This window comes from Globicephala melas, chromosome 10, assembly GCF_963455315.2.
Source record: "Globicephala melas chromosome 10, mGloMel1.2, whole genome shotgun sequence".
NCBI classification, from domain to species: Eukaryota; Metazoa; Chordata; class Mammalia; order Artiodactyla; family Delphinidae; genus Globicephala; species Globicephala melas.
The window spans coordinates 44,043,997-44,062,804 of NC_083323.1; the positions used below are offsets into that span (position 1 = coordinate 44,043,997).

The 18,808-nt window shown below is 35.8% G+C and overlaps 1 long non-coding RNA gene across 1 annotated transcript in view; it reads right to left on the reverse strand.

Moving 5' to 3' along the window:
- LOC132598008 (uncharacterized) overlaps positions 1–18,808 on the reverse strand; it is a 40,022-nt gene that overhangs the window by 1,611 nt on the left and 19,603 nt on the right. The window lies entirely within an intron of this gene.

Below are 18,808 nucleotides of genomic sequence, written 5' to 3' on the forward strand. Positions count from 1 at the left end.
ATCTAATTTGGGACAAGTTTTATAATAATCATTTTAAAAAATGTCACTACTAATATTCTAAACTCCTTTAGTTTTGCAATTTGACACAACCCAAAAGAAAATATCTTCTAAAATCAAATGAGCTTCTGAATACAGTTTTCAAAATAAAACACTGAGATTGTTCTCATAATACTATAAATTTAGTCACCACATTTCTAAGTTACATCAATTTATCAACATCCTTGGACCTAAAATAGCAGCACTCAACTGTTAAATTGATATATTACAGACATCCATTATTGTATAGTTCTGGACATATTTATAATATTCAAGCAATACACAGAAAATTAAATCCTTTGTCTAGTGAGTTTTCTAAACTTAGAAAATTACAGAAGAGTTAACTCTAAAAGTCTCCATCAACATTTTAGAATGATGCCTCAGCGACAGTTAGAAAAACTAATGTGAAGGACTTCAGGATACTTACACAGAAATCAGTGACAGGACTGAAATGAAAAGAAACAGCATGCAAGTTAGGAACCTGGGTCTGAAATCACACTGATGGCATTTAATGTGCATGTCTGCCACTAACTACTTTTGTGACTTTAGGCAAATGATTTGATCTCTCTGGGTTACTATTTTCTAATCAGTAAAATGAAGGTAGCAATATAGTTTAACTCAAAAATTTTGAGAGTTCAATAACACAATAACATTCAAACACCAAGAAATATATCTGACACAGAAAAAATGCCCAATACATACATGTTATTATTTTCTTTTAAATAGGTGTCATAAAAATACAGAAAATAGTATGTCTAATTCTGTTGTTTCAAAGGAGCATATATCTAAATGCTGAGTAATTTCTTATGAGACCTACGGATATACTTATAGCTTTTTTCCCCTATTGTTTCCTCTGGAATTATTCAGAAATGCATTTCCTTTAAGCGAGTTCTAATGGCTGTCACTATGATTTAAAGCTTTCTACAGAATCTTTCACATAGGGTATGGCTGCCTAAATTACTTTGGACCTAATTTTAGATAAACTGCCATAGCAAGTGTTGAATAAATGCATGAGTAAGCAAAGTAAGGCAAAACAGATATTTAACATTTGTGACTGGTGTTATCTTTCTAGAGTGTTTGAATAGAAGTAGTTTAAGTTGGTTAATTAGGTTCCTCCACACATGCAAAACTTCATGTTCAGAAACATTACATTACACTCATCGTCTCTCTAAAAGGCTTGTCACTAAATTCCCTCACAGTGGGTGAGAGAGCAAGAGGCAGAGAGAGAAAGAGAGAGAGAGAGAATGAATCAGATCAATTCCAGATACATTTCCCTCAAAGACACCATCTCATCTTTTAACACAATAATACTGAAGTATAAGGTGGAAGTCTGATATTAAAATACATTTAGGCTAGCAGTATTTTTCGACAGAAAAGTTCCATGATGTAAATGATGTTGTTTTGGTAAAATTAAATTCATTCTATTGACATGATGTATATTGATTATACATATTAGTTATTACACTGGATGAACATCTTAAAAATAAAATGAATTTAATACAATTAATTTGACAATGTGAAAAATGGAAAGAATGGCAAAATTCTACAAGCTGTGGTTGAATTTTAAATATAGCTGAATGTAAAATGGAAATGTAAGTATGGACTACACATGGAGAGAGACTGATACCCCCTTCTCCTTTACGTCATCTCCCCCATCATTCATAATAAACACAAAGGTCTCCTTACAGAGCTGTGACTAGAAATATGTTACAAAATAATTTCATTTTTAGCAGTATTATCTTGAAAATCATTATTTAAATAATCTTTAATTAGTGTATGTGAATAATTTCCTCTTCATCCACTATGATTTGCTTCAGGCAGCTTCAGCAGGTAACTCAGACACCGGTCTCTGAAACTCCTTGTTAATATCCGGTATTACAGGTGCTTCTTCTGAATCGAATGCAAACTTTGAATGCAAATTGACCACAGGGTGAAATCAATGAAGTCCACCCAAATGCTAAATGAGGTCAAAGAAAAAAGCCATAATAGACAAAAAATAGACAAATGAATAAAGTGATGAAAGATAGCTAACTGTAAGAGTTCTGTAAAAGTTACTATTATCAATCATAAGCACCAAAGTCACGTTTAAAATGTCAAGAGTAAAGCTGAACATTTAAAGGAAAGAGAAAATAAGTGCTCTGTTAATTTACAAAAGTATAGTTCTCTTGTCCAGAAAATTGAATACTTGCAACTTTACGCTATCCTTTTAATTACAAAAAGGTCTTTATTGATAGTTGAATTATTTAAAATTCATCCTAGGTCTGTTTAGTTCATATTCAATCATTTCAGATTTAGTTGATTTCAAACACAGTGAGTATTTCCCATACAACTTTGGGGAAATGTTGTTCTGAGCCCTTAGAAACTCAATGGCTATGAAAAAGTACATTTATTGACAAAGAGCCAGCTTTGGTATTAAGCCACACCTATGTGACAAAGTTTTAAAAAGTTATTTTAAATTTTGAGCTCTGGCTCTCAGCCACACATTCTCAGTACTAAACCGTCAGAGCCAATTTCTCCTAGGCAGTTAAATTAATTCAGAAGGATGCTCTTTGCCAACACTATGCTTTACAGTTTGCTGAGATTTTATTGCTACTCTACATTCGCTATCCAGTCTTCTCCAGGCCAGATGACTGGCTGCAACTTCAGCAGATGAGCTGTAGATTTTCTACATAAGCATGAATAGCAGTTTCTTCCAAGGTGTTCACCCATTCCAATTTCTGCTCCATCACTTTTAATTTAATTCTTCTTGGCTCTCCTTAACCTCTTGATTTTCTGTATCCATACATATTCCACTATTCAAGAATACCTTTTTCCCTTTTTATTCAACAGACAGCATCTACCACAGTTTCCACAACCATTGCAGGTGGGTTGAGGGTCATAGCTGCAGTTCGAATAAAACATTTTTGTTTTTTAGCTCCTTGCTCCTTGAGAGCTTGTTAGAAATGCAAGCTACATTCCACCCAGACCTATTGAATCAGAATTTGCCATTTAACAAGATCCCAAAGTGATTTAAATACACATTAAAATTTGCAAAACACTGAAGCTAACACAGTTCATTCAGCTGAGAAGGTAAGATGACTTTCTTTATTCCCCCAGGTTGGGTGGATGGAGAGAGCATGGGTAAGTCAAGGAAGGCCATGCTCTTTCCACTGTCCAGGATATAGCTCAAAAAGCCTCCATGAACACACACCACTGAAGCACATTAACCACCAAACAGTCCAACTCACTAAAACAGAGGTCTCCAACACACAGTGCTCTTTTATCTCCTATGAGTCATAGTATGTTACTACATATATAAATATTCAAAGTAGACACAATACTAATTTTTTCTACAAAATTTCGTGGTAAGCATTTCCAAAAACAAGCTTCATTTTGTGAAAACCTATCAAACAGTATTTTACTATGAACAGTACATAAACCATGCTCCCAGAAGACACAAGATAGGGGAGACAAACACGTATTTTTAGAAACTGGAAAACTGGAAATGGACCTACTTTTCTTTGTTTTAAGAAGCAAATATCTACTCCTGTTATGTATGGTGTGTGTGATGTTCTTACGACTGTCTCATTCCCAGTGCTATGCACTTTCAACATGCATATGATATTTAGGGAGAAGACTATTTCAAAATATAGTTCAGACTCAAAGTCTGAAAAATTGAAGTCTGTCCTCATCTGCACCACTGATTCCATCTATAAAGCAGTAGCAACTGCACAATACAGGTGGGCAAACACTGCATAAAATGTGTGTAGAGCATGTCTACCACAATGAAATAAAAAGGCTATATTTCAAAACATGGCACTCCATTTTAGTAAAGGTGTACACTGACATTTTAAAAATAAATACTCTGGGCTCCTGGTGTACCTCTCACGGGCATAGAGTATATGTCTACACTGCAGTTTTGATAGCGTAATATTATTTTTCACTGTTGGTTCACATTATGTAATTTTCATATTTATATAAAAATGCAATAAACATGAACTATTTTCCAGTAAAATGCAATGAAGAAAATTTAAGTTGTAAGAGTAATAAAAATTAATCCAAACTTTTTCTTTATGTGCATATGCCAGGATTATTATTAAAAAGTTTAAACTTTATTACTAACAGTTCTATTCATTATAGTTCCTTTGGAAACTTCCTAAGAAAAATTGTTAAAAATTACAGTTTTTTATGACCTGTCTTTTGATATGAAAAACAAATATTTGGTAGTGTTTCCAAAACCATTGAATTCAATCTCTTCTCTCTCTCTCTCTGGGCAGTACATTTCTATCATAATTCCCAGAAGATAGTTAATTAAATTTTTAGAATTATGACCAATTCCTTCTTTTCAACACACACACACAGACTAAAAATAAATAGGTTGATGTTGACTTTTATGAAATGAATTGATCCTTTAAAGACTTTTTTTCAGGGGGATGAAAGAAGCCCTCATCTTTTTTTTTTTATTGAAGTATAGTTGATTTACAATGTTTCAGGTGTACAGCAAATCCCACTTCTTGGCCCAGGAGTGGGATTCCTAGGTCTTATGGTAACTCTATTTTTAGTTTTTTAAGAAACCTCCATACTGTTTTCCATAGTGGCTGCACCAATTTACATTCCCACCAACAGTGTAGGATGGTTCCCTTTTCTCCACACCCTCTCCAGCATTTATTATCTGTAGACTTTATGATGATGGCCATTCTGACCAGTGTGAAGTAATACCTCATTGTAGTTTTGATTTGCATTTCTCTAATAATTAGCTATGTTGACATCTTTTCATGTTCCTGTAGACCATCTGTATGTTTTTGAAGAAATATCTATTTAGATCTTTTGCCCGTTTTTTGATTGGGCTGTTAATTTTTTTGATATGGAGCTGTATAAGCTGTTTATATATTTTGGAAGTTAATCCCTTGTTGGTTGCATCATTTGCAAATATTTTCTAAGTCCTCATTCTTGATTAAAGTAATATTCTTAAAAATTTTCAGACCTTCTATAAACATTTGGTCTATACCAAAATGGGTCCATAAATTTATAAATAAATACCTCATATTGATGAATAAGTGGATTACAAATGATAGTTACAACCAGACATTTTCTAAATAGGTACTAAACTAAATGGTTCCCCTTTCTTAATTTATATTGCACAACACTGGTAAAATCTTACAAACTCACGTGATAGGTGAGGTTATTTATGCTAAAGTTGTTTGTCTAGTGATACAAATCTGGATTATCCAGAACAAAAGCAGAGGTCCTGATCCCAGATATAACTGATGATTGATTCTCTCCTATACCATTTTGCTTCTCAGAAATGAAATCTTTGATTATGGGCCAATCACCAATATGAATTGGTTAGTTCCTGCTTCCTTAGAGAAGGAAGGTACTGGCCAGACATGGTCTGTAATTGATTTTATTCATGTCTAATAACACTGACACTTGACAGATTATTTTATCTCTGATGTTATAAGACCTAGAAAAGTGGAAACTTAGAGCACTTGAAGGGAAATGCGAAGTGTAATCTTCAACAAGCAAGAACACGCTGGAGCTTTACTTCTCTAAGTAACTAAAGAATAGAGTCTAAGGGTCAGCATCTTACAATGAAAGCAATATAAAAAGTGTTCATATGAGGAAAGCCCCTTAAGGCCCCACCTAATGGTGTTGTGGTGCCAGGTACTAATGCTTCAGGTACCTACATTTGAAGATAGGGGGTGCCAGGACCTTCTACTTTAAATCCTCTCTGTAGGAAGGACAGGAATAAGACAGCAGGCCAGTGTAGAAGGAAATGCCTAGATCAATTTTTCAAGACCCTTTGGTAATAAGATGATACCTGGACTTGTTTCCTGTCATGAAGCTCCTAGTTGCCTATGTAGGTCATAGGGCCCAAGGGAGACAGCACCAAAAGAACCAAAAATTGAGATGATATAAGATTCTATAGGTCTTTGCCCAGTAATCCACATTATTACATGCCAGTATTAGCTATTTCACTTTCAAATGTAGTTCAGGCATATATTGGAAGAAGAAACTAATTTCCGAATTGGGGAAACATACCCCAAATCCATTCCCATAAGTTGTTCATACATATGCTTTTATTTCTACTCAATAGTAACAGATAAGTTTCCCACATAATTGAAAGTGATGACCACTTGCAGTCTTTGTGATAGTGATTGGATCACATATCTACCATGTATTCATTTTTCCTATTATATTAACTGCAAAAGTATGATCACTGTATGTTTTAGTACAATTCTGTATTCCACAATAAGATATAACATGGTGATGTTATACAATTACTGCTGCAAAGTCATACCACTCGGAAAGTATACTGGATAGGAAATGTTCATGTCTTGCTACAATGATCAAAACTGCCAGAAGCAATACCCGCATACGAGTCTCAGCACCTGACATTTTGACATGTTGATGGATCCAAGGAGCAGCTGCTGGAACTTAGTGAGAAATCAAGGTTTTAAGAAGCTTGGGGTGTTTTCTGTCAAGTGCAGTCAAACACAAAGAGAGATGAGGGTAGAGTTAGGGTGGGGAAAATGGTAATGACAAATGAAGATCTGTATTAAGTACTTATCCCAAAGTCCAGAAGACAGAGATATACTGATAGAGGAATGCAAAGCACTGGCATGGGGATAGTACAAAATTTGAAGTAATTTGGGATAAACATCCACAACACCCTTCTCCATGTGGTGTTCCAGTTGTTCCATGAAGACAATTTTTACTTTTATTTTCTTTATTTCCCCTGGACTTTAGGAATTCTTTATGTTTTTTCATACTCCTGTTCTGTTCCTTTGCCTTCTTTTAGCTCAAATTATTCCCCTCCTCTCTCAGCCTAATCTTTCAGTCAGGCAGCAATTTCTATAGGCCTTGCTCATCCCCAAGAGTAATACTTAGGGATAAAGGGGTTACTCTTCAAGATCCCTCAGGAGTAGGATTGGAGCTGGGAAATCATCCCTTACAAATAAAAGCTTTCCACAGATCACTTCATAATCTATTTTGATGATGAAGATAGTGTGTAGGAATCATTCTAAAAAGCAAAGAATACTAAACGTTCCTATTAAAATTATAAGGAAGAGCTGAAATACAATATGGAATACAGTAAACCATCAAGATATAGAAAGTAAAAATATTATACTTGAGAAAGTATAAGTTCAAAGTATATAGGAAATTGTGAGTGAATTAAAGCGAAAAACAATTATACTGAGGAAGGGGAAACACTGGACAAATCAGTGCTGAAATCACCACTAGAAACCAATAATATTGCACTGTCATATGACAGTGAGTACCTTAGAGAATTTATCTTAGTAATTTGAAGAATTTACTTCAAAAAAGTGAATTGTGATTTCTTAGTTCTAAAGCCTACGAGGATATCAAATGTGTCCCAGAAGAGACAGAAATAAAAGTAAAGATAACAGAACTGCTACCCAATCCTGAACAGCATTAATAGTTACTCAGGAAGATCCCAAAGTGGCATCATAAGGTAAAGAATGAGAATGTGAAAGGAGTCCAAAAGGACTGACAGGAAACAGCAAGAATTTGATAATTCAGGGGAAAAAAAGTCAGCCTCTCTTAATTCCAGTGACACAGATGTAGGTGTGGCTATTTTCTATTAATCCTCAATTTTTCTACTCTTTGACAGTATAATATATATAGGAATTTAGAAAGAAGGGAATAAAATATCTCCTTTACAGCTAAAGACTTGCCATCATATGGTTGAGTTTTATGTGATTTGATGGCTCCCAAGGCTGGTTTAGAATTATTGTAGTCACGTTCAATATCTGACCTTTGGAGGACTTGTTGGTGGCCTGAAAACACAACACACACTGTATTACATTCTCCCCTTACCCACACTGTCATCTGTCACCCTGGCACTTGTTTGTAAAAGAAAGAAATAAAAATACAAAGAGTGTTGCTATATATGACAAGCATTACTTTTCAAGCAACAGTGTTTACCATATACCACACATTGTCTAGTCAGTGCTTTAGGTGGTATGTAGATCAATAAACAATTTTACATTCTTTGTTTTAAAATCCTATTGGCTTCTTTGTTACACTAGACTTATAAATCCCAACTACTTCAAGTTTCTCAACCTCTCTGAGCCTTAAATTAGCCATCTGTCATATGAGGATAATAGCTATCCCTGTAGGTTATATAAAGATTAAATGAGATTCTTTAAGCACACAAAGTTTAGCACATTGTAAAAGTGTAATAAATGGTAGCATTTGTTATTACTGCTATTGCTGTGGTTGATATTCCTAAATTTTATCCCAGAGAGTATACATTCATATGAGTATGCATGTGCATTAATGTATACGTTCAAGACTTGGAAGGAAATATTTTAAACCATAATAGTCTAAGGAAAAGATATATTTTGATTTAGGGCAAAAGATATAATAATAGTATAGTGAACCTAAAACTTCCCCAAGGTACTTATCTTGTATACAGTCTATAACCATAGACTTTGTATTGCCTTTGAATGTCATTAATTTGAAATTACTACCCTCTTCCTTTCTTATCAAAAAGTGGAAGGGAAAATGAAAATTCTTATTTATCTCTCATATTAAAGTAAAATGTGTAAACATTGATTTATTTCTTGGTTAAAAAACACTTTCACATACATGCACACACACACACACACACACACAGTTCTTGCCTTGATCAAATTTTGCTTCTGTGATTTGGAAAAGTCTTTTAATGTTTAAGTCTTAATGTTTGACCTATAAAATTGGGTCAAAGAAGTTATTTTGGTGAATTGTTTTGAAACTCAAATGAGACAATTTATAGAAAAGTGCTGCATAACTTAAAAAGTTCAATGCGACCACCTAGAGGGGTGGGATAGGGAGGGTAGGAGGGAGACACAAGAGGGAAGAGATATGGGGATATATGTATATGAATAGCTGATTCACTTTGTTATAAAGCAGAAACTAACACACCATTGTAAAACAATTATACTCCAATAAAGATGTCAAAAATTTTTTTTAAATAAAAAGTTCAATGCAAATACTTGACCTTACTCTTAACTGAAGAGGAGGAAATAGAGTGTCTGTAAAAATATATGACCCAATCCCTTAGATTTGTACCCCTTTTGTGAAGAAATCCTATTTATCTGTAATCCATGAGTTTACTTGTTTAAGAATTCCATTAAAAATGATATAATGTAAGTTCAAGTTTCCAGTTTGAAGTCTTGCCAGTCACCAAATAGAAGAGTAAGATACTGCTGTCAGAAGGGTCATCAGAAAAGGGGACAGACCATAAGAGAGACAGAGCTGCATCCCAGCACAGGGATTCCCCTCCATTTTTGCCCTCTTTCAGGATTCCCTCTCCCTCTGCTCCCTCCATCTTCCAGCCTGTACTCTGGTCACTTTCCAGATACTCAAACTGCACCATACTATACTACAGTAATTACTGTACTATACTATACTATACTGTACTATATTCCTTTCAGTTGCTTCTACAAGCTACTCCACCTAGAGAATGCAAAAAAACTATTCAATATCCTCAATCAATCCTAGGCAAAATCTGACCTTATTTTACTTTATTTGATTCATCTCCTTAGGATTAATCAAGATAGCATTGTACTATATGGAAACTACATTTCTACATGAGACAGTTTAAACAAAGATCTGTTGTTCCTATGTATTCTCCAATACATTATTTTACTACTTTCAGTACATTAAGTTGAAACTCATACAGTTACAAAGAGGAGTGACCTATATGTTTGCATCACCCCAAACTCTTCTACATCCATTCAAATCACTTGACTACTTCAGAGTAGTTCAGGAATTTTTTTCTTTTTCTATGTAGAAATAGTGCCAGTACTGATTATTTTTTTTAATTAAAATGAAATGATTTTTTTGTTGTTTGCTCTTACCTGTATAGGACTGTGACGTGAGTTGTATGCAGTTTGAAAATAAACAAGATTTCTTTTATAGCCTATATCTCTGGACACATAACACATTTTCCTGTTTGAATACTTTCAGTCACTCATAAAGAACGCAAAGGGAAAGGTCTGCAAATTCTACTTGGATGACTTTGGAAAGTTTAACTTCTATACCCAAGAACTGGTTGCAGATCCCCAAGGAATAGTAATTCCCCACTACTGAATCATTTCACCTGAGAACTGGCAGCTGTTGATACTGTAATTCCTTGCAAGAGTGTTTGTAGCTTTGCATGGTGATCATTATTAATATAGATAACTTTAATTAATGAGTTGCCTAAGTAAAAAAGGAAAGATCTGGAATAATTACAAGTAAGTAACATATGGGTCTGAATTGCCAGATTTATAAGAATGTAATTCCACTTAATAGAAATGACTTTTGAGAGATGCAGCAGACTGTAGAACGCCTAATTATTACCAGACCCTATCCTCGTAAGAATGAGTATTTCAAAAACACCCAGCAGCACATACAGTCATCAGCCAAGAACTGATTATTCACAGGTGGATTGCCCACACTGCAGTCTCCAGGCACAGCAGATTTCCTTGCTCAGCTGCTTCATATCACCTCAGGCAAACTCTGCTCTCCAGCATAGCATTTCTGCCGCTCAGTCACGTTGCCCTACCCTCTGCAAATTTTACAAGGTCTTGGATAGCCCAATCCTCATGCCTCAGTTTTAAGAAGCACAATCAACCCTTCCTGGCCTTCCACTGCCTTTGCATTCTCAGCTGGCTCTCCCAGGTCTACAGGTAAGTGCATGCCTCCAAAACATTTCTACTGGGGCTTCCCTGGTGGCGCAGTGGTTGAGAGTCCGCCTGCTGATGCAGAGGACGCGGGTTTGTGCCCAGGTCCGGGAGGATCCCGCGTGCCGCGGAGCGTCTGGGCCCGTGGGCCGTGGCCGCTGGGCCTGCGCGTCCGGGGCCTGTGCTCCGCGGCGGGAGAGGCCACAGCAGTGAGAGGCCCGCGTACTGCAAAAAAAAAAAAAAAAAAAAAGAAAAAGGATGAGAGACAGAGAGACAGACAGAGACAGAGGGAGAGACAGAAAGACAGAGACAGAGAGAGAGACATACAGAGACCGGGAGGCGTAAACACGCCTCCAGGAAGGCGAGTAAATAAATAAAAAATAAAAAAAAAAAACATTTCTACTTTGGCTTCCATTAGGAGCCTCAGCCGTTCCCTAGAAAGTCCTTGGCACAAACATAAATCTCTTTCTAATCCCCTCTGATCCTTACTTCCCTGCACAGTATCTACTGCAGGGAATTGGGAGAGTGTAAACTGACCTAGAGACATTTCCAGTTATAAAAAGCAATTCTTAGAGGCTGTCCTACAGAGAGCTGGGAGCTCAAAAATAGCAATACAGAAAATCAGAAAGCCTTCATATCACTCAAATTAGGACTAGGAAAACATTGAAGGGACATGTACTTTTGAGGTGTCCTAATATTTACATAATCACCACATATTCAAGAACTTAGTACAATTATAATCATTCATATAAATTTTCAAGTGACTGCTATATTTAAGGCCTCATAAACTAAGGGCTATATACATTACCTATGTTACCCCTGTACTTCCAATGGCTAACAAGATGCCTAGTGAGTCCAACAAATAACTATTAATTGAAAAAAAAAATTCATATAGAGAAATGATTTGTTAATGGCTTTTAAGAAGTCCTAATTTGACCTGGTATAGAAAAAAAAAATCAACCAGTTTGTAGTAGTTAATAAAACACTTGAAATTATAAACACTCCCAAAAATACCTCCTCAAAATAATTTCCTATAATTTATGGAGTTGATTGGAATGCAATTTGATCTCCCAATTGGAATGAGAGGTTAAAAAATAACCTTGCAGGGGCTTCCCTGGTGATGCAGTGCTTGAGAGTCCGCCTGCCAATGCAGGGGACACGGGCTCGTGCCCCGGTCCGGGAAGATCCCACATGCCGTGGAGTGGCTGGGCCCATGAGCCATGGCCGCTGAGCCTGTGCGTCCGGAGCCTGTGCTCTGCAATGGGAGAGGCCACAACAGTGAGAGGCCCATGTACTGCAAAAAAAAAAAAAAAAATCCTTGCAAACATTACAGTGAATTTATTTTTCTTATAAGGTCGGGTTCTCTTTTATGTCATCACCAATGTGAGGTATATCCTTTCTCTTTTCTTTCTGTGCTCCATTTATTTATTCAGTATTTATTGAGAGTCAACTGCATGCCAGGCACTAAGCAAAAATGAAATACTTCCTATAGTCAAATTCTCAGTGTTATAAAAACATCATCTTATAGGGAACATGACATGTTCTGGAACATCAGGAAAGGCTGCCCTGAGTAAATGGATGTAAAATGAGATCTAAGAGACGTTGCCGTAAATCAGATTCATCAGAGTACAGATAGTAAGATAAGTATTTTTGTGCAAGTGGTTTATCGAGGGAGTACTCTCAAGGGTGGGAAAAGCAGGACAGGAAAAGTGACAAAAGTCAAACAAGTGTGTGATTTCAGGCAAAGCAACAAGTAGCAGTAGACTGAGGGCAAACCTCCAAAGAATGTATCAGATGTGAGCACTTAGATGCAAAAGTTCTGGAAGTAAGCCTCATAAAGGCATTAAAGAGCATTCCAGGCAGAAGGAATACCATGTACCAAGGTCCTGTGGTAGAGTGAAGCATTCAAGGAACTGAATGAAGTTTAGTGAAGAGAACATAATGAAATAAGAGAAAGTAGAACAAAGTGAGGCTGCAGAGATAAGCTAGACCACCTTAGGTCATGTAGGCTATATAAGCTAGAATAATACTGGGTATTCAAATATGCAAATCCCAAAATGTCAGTGGTTTAGCATGATGTAGTTTATTCTTCATTTACCTGAAAGTCCAGTATAGCTGTTTGTGATTGGTAGATGACTTCTTGCATGGGGCGATTCATGACCCAAACTGCTTTTGTCTTGGGTTTCTGCCAACTGTGTGATCTTAGATCTGTCTGTGTATATGCAGAAGGGAGAGAGAATCGAGAAACTCCATTGACTTCTTGAAACCCTAACCTAAAAAAGGTAATGATTACCTCCACTATATTTCGTCAGTGAGAACTAGAAAAAAAGGAAGGAATACAGGAAAATGCAATCCCATGCTAAGTAGTTGTCTTGACAAGTCCAAACTATGGAAAGGGAAACATGAATTTTGATGGACAGGTTAATATTTGTTATGGGTTTGAGTGTTTATTATAAACCAGTGGAAACATTCTTAAGGACATATATAAGAAACAGTAGGGACTGGTGTAAATTACATTAACTGACATAAGGTATAATTTGGATGTGGGAAAGATGCATATATTCAAAAAAAATGTCAAGAGCTAATAGCAAAATGGCTATTGATAGAAATAAAAGAGATCATTAGGTTTAAGATATTTTGGTAGATAAGTAGGCTTTAGTAGAATAAATGGGACAAGAAAAAAAGATATCAATAAATTCTAGGCTCTGGACTATACTATGGTATGAATAGTATTTCCGTTCACTGTTACAGGGAATATGAAAAGAGGAACATACTTTTAGGGGCTGCATATAGATGTTGTAAATTTGGCTATGTAATTCTTTGTACACCCAGACTGAAAAGTCATTTTCACACCTTTGCTTGGCAGACTCTTCATAGTTGAAAATATTAATTAAAATGTCTCTATTGGAATATGAGTATCAATAAATAAAACTCATCTCTTCAATTCTCAAATTCAGAACCAACTCATAGCCTGAAGAGTCAGACAATGGAAATCAAAAAATGACTTTTATTACTATTAAAGCTAATTGTAAAATGACTTGGCAAACCAAACTTGCATCCCAGAATTGAATTTACCCATTCAGACACAGAGTGCATGATCACAGATTTCTGAGTATGGGCTCGTCCTATAAAATTTCAAGGCATGGAGAAGCAAGGAATGCCTTCTTTTTGTATGTGGAACTACACTACCTAGTTCCTTCTCCCATACTAAGATAAGTCAATCCTACTTCTGTGGGGCGGTATGAGTAGAAGGGAGGTGTGAATAAAAAGCCAGAGAGAGGCCAGAGTGGCACTGTTGCAACTCTCCTCACATGGAAATACGAAGAGTCAAGTCTAAGTGTTCCACCTTAGGTCCTTCATCAAGGAGTATCCCTGAAATTTTTCCTTCATCAGTAGTAATTTTATTTTACTAAGCTTTGTTTCATTTTCTTCATAGCCCTTATTACTATTTAAAATTATTTTACAAAGTTTTTTACCTGTTTATATTCTTTCACCCTCTCTAAATTATAAGCTCAAAGTGAGAAGCAATTTTATAATCTTGTTTACATCTAGTCCCCAAAGTCTAGAATAGTAACTGGCACAAAAGTAAATGATCAATACATATTTGCCAAATAAAATAAGCAAAGAGCCCTGTGGGAGAGAGTATAGAATGAAAAGATGAGGTCTGGGGTAGAGAGTGATAATAATGGTCCCCAATTAATCATGACTCGCACTGTTCATAGTCTTTGACACTGTGATGTCACCGCTCCTTCTATCAAGAGGTGGAGTGGATTTCCACATCACTTTGAGTCTGACTGGCCTTGTGATTTGTTTTGACCAAAAAATTTGACTAAGATGACTTTGTGCAAGTTCCAGAGCCTAAGCCTGAAGATATAGTATAGCTTCTACTTTTACATTCATGAGACACAGGAACTGTGTAAAGAAGTGCAGGTAAAACAACTGAATGATGAAAGACCATGTGGAGAGAGAGGTCCCAGAAACCCGCCTTCCCTGCCAACATTCTGGACATGAGAGTGACGTCATCTTTTACTCTATATGTCTAGACTTAGCAGATGAATAAAGACATACAAGTGAGCCTAGGTGAGACTAGGAGAACTATCCCGCCAACCCACAGTCATGAGAAATAATAAGTTGTTATCGTTTTAAGGCATTAAGTTTGGGGATGGTTTTGCTTTATGCATAATTGAAACAAGGGCATATAACCAAGTGTTGAGATTCTCTAATATTCAATTGCTAGACAGAAAAATTAGACTGCATGGGAGAATAACAAGTAGCAGGCAGAGAGGTAGAGGAACATTTAGGAAACTATATGTTATGAAATACAAAAAAAGAAAAGAGAGCGAACAGGGGAGACAGAGAGAGGGAGAGTGTCTCAGTGTGAAAGTTATCAATATGTCAAATATTGCTGATAAATAAAGATGAGGTCTGAAAATGACCATTGATTTAAGAGTATTGATGACCTAGTGAGAATTGTTTTGGTAGTGATATGGGAAGAAGTCAACTCAGAACAGATTGAAGAGGGAATGAAAAGATAACAAATGGAGACAATTTGTTCAAGTAATTCTTCTGAGATGTCTTACTGTAAAATATGGGAGGGAAATAGAATGATGACTGGAGAGACGTGTGGGTTCAGAGATGGGTTTTTCCCAGTGTTTATAAAGTTTTTTTTGTTTTTAGTTTACTATGATTTTTTTTTTTAATTTAGACATACATAATGGGAAGTACCAGAGAAATTTTGAATATATAGAAGAGAACAGGCATAATTGAGAGGGTCTGGTTTCTTAATAAGTGAGTCAGGTAGAGGAAGCATAGGGAGAGGAAGTGGCTATAGGTGAGAAAAGGTAATGCCTCTCTATTAAAAGATCAAGGAAGAAGCATATAATGAATATAGACATAAGATTATCATAAAAGTATATGGAGAGAAAGTTAGAGTTTCCATTTAATAGTTACCATACCACTCCCATTTTTTTCTTAAATCAGGAGGCATGTTCATTTGCTGAAAATGAGAAGGATTGTGAGTGGGAATTGGGTAGGTTGGAACATCATTGAAAAAGTTTGAAATAATCTTCACACATTTGGGGGATTGAATTGACAGAAAAACATAGACTTTTGAGCAATGTAAAGATTCCAGCTGTGACAGGTAGTTATTAATTTATAATAATTTACTGTGCTATTGTTTTCCACTATTAATCTTCTCCAAAATTATTCACTGCTCACATGCATACATAGAGGAAATAGGCAGTTGAGTTCAACCAATATTAATATGGTGTATCACATTGATTGATTTGCATATATTGAAGAATCCTTGCATCCCTGGGATAAACTTCAGTTGATCATGGTGTATGATCATTTTAATGTATTGTTTGGAGTCTGTTTGCTAGTATTTTGTTGAGGATGTTTACATCTATATTCATCAGTGATATTGGTCTGTAATTTTCTTTTTTTGTAGTATCTTTGTCTGTTCTTGGTATCAGGGTGATTGTGGCCTCATAGAATGAGTTTGGGAGTGTTCCTTTCCCTGCAATTTTTTGGAACAGTTTGAGAAGGATGGGTATTAGCTTTTCTCTAAATGTTTGATAGAATTCACCTGTGAAGCTATCTGGTCCTGGACTTTTGTTTGTTGGAAGATTTTATTCATAGTTTCAATATCATTACTTGTGATTGGTCTGTTCATATTTTCTATTTCTTCCTAGTTCAGTCTTGGAAGCTTATACCTTTCTAAGAATTTCTCCATTTCTTCCAGGTTGTCCACTTAATTGGCATACAGTTGCTTGTAGTAGTCTCTTACGATGCTTTGTATTTCTGCAGTGTCTGTTGTAACTTCTCCTTTTTCATTTCTAATTTTGTTGATTTGAATCCTCTCCCCCTTTTACTTGATGAGTCTGGCTAAAGGTTTATCAATTTTGTTTATCTTCTCAACGAACCAACTTTTAGTTTATTGATCTTTGCTATCGTTTTCTTTGTTTCTATTTCATTTATTTCTGCTCTGGTCTTTATGATTTCTTTCCTTCTACTAACTTTGGGTTTTGTTTGTTCTGCTTTCTCTAGTTCCTTTAGGTGTAAGATTAGGTTGTTTATTTTAGATTTTTCTTGTTTCTTGAGGTAAGATTGTATTGCTACAAACTTCCCTGTTAGAGCTGCTTTTGCTGCATCTCATAGGTTTTGGATCATTGTGTTTTTGTTGTCATTTGTCTTTAGGTATTTTTTTGATTTCCTCTTTGATTTCTTCAGTGATCTCTTTGTTATTTAGTAATGTATTGTTTAGCCTCCATGTGTTTGTGTGTTTTATGTTTTTTTTCCTGTACTTTATTTCTAATCTCATAGAATTGTGGTCATAAAAGATGCTTGATATGATTTCAATTTTCTTAAGTTTACTGAGGCTTGATTTGTGACCCAAGGTGTGATCTATCCTGGAGAATGTTCCATGTGCACTTGAGAAGAAAGTGTAATATGCTGTTTTTGGATGGAATGTCCTATAAATATCAATTAAATCTATCTGGTCTATTGTATCATTTAAAGCTTGTGTTTCCGTATTAATTATCTGTCTGGATGATCTGTCCTTTGGTGTAAGTGAGGTGTTAAAGTCTCCCACTATTACTGTGTTACTGTCGATTTCCTCTTTTATAGCTGTTAGCATTTGCCTTAAGTGTTGAGGTGCTCCTATGTTGGGTGTATATACATTTATAATTGTTGTATCTTCTTCTTGGATTGATCCCTTGATCATTATATAGTGTTCTTCTTTGTCTCTTGTAATAGTCTTTATTTTAAAGTCTATTTTGTCTGATATGAGAATTGCTACTCCAGCTTTCTTTTGATTTCCATTTGCATGGAATATCTTTTTCCATCCCCTCACTTTCAGTCTGTATGTGTCCCTAGGTCTGAAGTGGGTCTCTTGTAGACAGCATATATACACGTCTTGTTTTGTATCCATTCAGCCAGTCTGTGTCTTTTGGTTGGAGTGTTTATCCATTCACATTCAAGGTAATTATCGATATGTATGTTCCTATTACCATTTTCTTTTGTTTTGTGTTTGTTTTTGTAGATCCTTTTCTTCTCTTTTGTTTCCCACTTAGAGAAGTTGCTTTAGCATTTGTTGTAGAGCTGGTTTGTTGGTGCTGAATTCTAATAGCTTTTGCTTGTCTGTAAAGCTTTTGATTTCTCTGTCAAATCTGAATGAGATCCTTGCTGTGTAGAATATTCTTGATTGTACGTCCTTCCCTTTCATCACTTTAACTATATCGTGCCACTCCCTTCTGGCTTGTAGAGTTTCGGCTGAGAAATCAGCTGTTATCATTATGGGGATTCCCTTTTATGTTATTTTTCGATTTTCCCTTGTTGCTTTTAATAATTTTTCTTTGTCTTTATTTTTTGTCAATTTTATTATTATGTGTCTTGGCATGTTTCTCCTTGGGTTTTTCCTTCCTGGGACTCTGTGCTTCCTGGACTTGGGTAGCTATTTCCTTTCTCACGTTAGAGACATTTTCAACTATAGTCTCCTCAAATATTTTCTCAGGTCCTTTGTCCATCTCTTCTCCTTCTGGGGCTCATATAATGTGAATATTGGTGCATTTAATGTTGTCCCAGAGGTCTCTTAGGCTGTCTTCATTCCTTTTCATTCTTTTTTCTTTATTCTGTTCCTCAGCAGTGATTTCCACCATTCTGTCCATGTCACTTATCCATTCTTCTGCCTCAGTTATTCTGCTATTGATTCCTTCTAGTGTATTTTTCATTTCAGTTATTGTATTGTCCATCTCTGTTTGTTCTTTTATTCTTCTAGGTCTTTGTTAAACATTTCTTGCATCTTCTCAATCTTTGCGTCCATTCTTTTTCCAAGGTCCTGGATCATTTTCACTCTCATTATTGTGAATTCTTTTTCTGGAAGGTTCTCTATCTCCACTTCATTTAATTGTTTTTCTGGGGTTTTCTCTTGTTCCTTCATCAGGGACATAGTCCTCTGCCTTTTCATTTTGTCTATCCTTCTGTGATTGTGGTTTTTGTTCCTCAGGCTGCAGGATCGTAGTTCTTCTTGCTTCTGCTGTCTGCCCTCTCGCAAATCATTTTTGAATAAACTGCATATTTCACTTCCCTTTTAAAGATCTTCACATGATACAAAATTC